The sequence below is a fragment of the Amphiura filiformis genome, chromosome 12 (genome assembly GCF_039555335.1).
Source record: "Amphiura filiformis chromosome 12, Afil_fr2py, whole genome shotgun sequence".
Lineage (NCBI taxonomy): Eukaryota > Metazoa > Echinodermata > Ophiuroidea > Amphilepidida > Amphiuridae > Amphiura > Amphiura filiformis.
The window spans coordinates 41,830,988-41,831,747 of record NC_092639.1 but is presented as its reverse complement, the minus strand read 5'-3'; positions in this window follow the sequence as shown (position 1 = coordinate 41,831,747).

Here is a 760-nt window from a genome sequence, read left to right as displayed (position 1 = left end):
AAGCCCGACTTGGAGCTACTTAGGTTCAAAGGTCTACTTTAATTCCAAGGTCTAAACTGGATGTATATCACTCAGGGGTGGTGCAATAATTATGTGTACCCCCGGGGTGAATTATAGGGGGGCAAAGATTTTTGGCAGGCCAAAAGGGGGGGCAAGCATTTTTGGCAGGTCGAAAGGGGGGTCAAGCGATTTTGGCAGGTCGAAAGGGGGGCAAGCAATTTTTGGCACAGATATTTTGGGCACCGTTTCTATATTAGGCCTACGCCCTAAAAAGGCGTAGGAAAACGTTACGAACCCGTTCAAATATGCAAAATTTCCTGCTCGCTGCGCTCGCATTATATGTTAAGACAATTTAAGGTTTTAAATTTGGGTTCCCCAAAATCTTGCATGTGTAAGGGGGGGCAAAGATTTTTGGCACGTCAAAAGGGGGGGCAAAGGTTTTTGGCACGTCGAAAGGGGGGGCAAAGGTTTTTGGCACGGCCAAAGGGGGCAAGCAATTTTGGCAGACCATTTTGAGAATTCACCCCCGGGGGTACACATAATTATTGCACCACCCCTCAGGTGTACCTGAGCGAAAAAAAAAAAAAAACAGGCTTGGGGCTTGACAAAATCCAGGCACCTGCAAAATAACATTAAAATAACATAGGCTTACCGCCCTCAACTACGTTTCCTTGACAACATGAAGCTATATGCAGGAGAAACGGAGAAGAAAGTGAAAGTTTTTATTGTATATGACTTGACATCAATTCACATCATTAAC